The 988-nt window shown below is 31.8% G+C and overlaps 1 protein-coding gene across 2 annotated transcripts in view; it reads right to left on the bottom strand.

The window, feature by feature from the left end:
- LOC109820460 (nijmegen breakage syndrome 1 protein) overlaps positions 1-988 on the bottom strand; it is a 23,750-nt gene that overhangs the window by 7,558 nt on the left and 15,204 nt on the right. The window lies entirely within an intron of this gene.

The raw sequence follows: 988 nt of genomic DNA, 5'->3' as shown, positions 1-988 counted from the left end.
GAGGAAAACAAACAAGATGGAATTTAGTTAATTTGGAGTTAATTTAATAGTCTTTAACCTTATAAGACTTATTCAAGATGGATTGTAGATTTTGGAGATCTCTTTAAAATATATGTGATTTGGAGGACTTATTTAAGAATACTTATAGATTTAGGATACCTATTTAAAATACATGAGCTTTGGAAGACTTATTTAAAAATAAGATATTTAGGGATTAATGTAAGAAAACTCTATTTAGTTTTGATTTTATGTATTTTCTGAGCTTAATATGATACCATGAACGGTTGTTTGTTAACGACCCTCATGCATGTTACTAGCATAGTTTCATAATAAGTTGTGTAGTGGATATCATTAGTAAGCTCCGAATTCTGGTCAGATATCAACACTCATATGAGTTTAGAATATGCAAAACATGATGGGCGATGCATGATTATTTATTTGCATATAACATTAGATCTTCTCATGCGGAACTATATGTTTTCTAGTTGCATTGTATCTTCTATAAAACAAACATTAGCACATGCCCTCTTATACAGAGCTCGAACTGATGGAATATAGTCTAGTGCAGATTAGCTTGCATTGCACTGGTTGTGTTTTGTGCTGCATTAAGGATATCATGTGTAAGCTCCAACTTCCTTGTCCAACAACCACATGGGTATGAGTTTAGAATATGCAGAACAAGATGTGTAATGCATGATTATTTATTTGCACCTAACATCAGATTTCTCACAAACAACCATCTCACGGTTTCAATTAATCATTTAACAGAAAGAATGTTTATAAACGTATGATTATCACGTGATATTTCACAGTTAAGGCAAGGAAAGGCATTTAGCAAAATTTTCCACATTTAAAAATGACACGGAAAAAGAATAAGCAATTATATAAACTAAACAAGCAAATAAACCATACAGAACATAAAGGGTAGCAAACATGAAAAAGTCGCAATCACACACCACTAAGAGTCAACACAGTAGTAAAGGAGTAT

Source organism: Asparagus officinalis, chromosome 8, assembly GCF_001876935.1.
Source record: "Asparagus officinalis chromosome 8, Aspof.V1, whole genome shotgun sequence".
NCBI classification, from domain to species: domain Eukaryota; kingdom Viridiplantae; phylum Streptophyta; class Magnoliopsida; order Asparagales; family Asparagaceae; genus Asparagus; species Asparagus officinalis.
The sequence above is the reverse complement of the archived record's forward strand: the minus strand, read 5'-3'. Positions and strand labels throughout refer to the sequence as shown.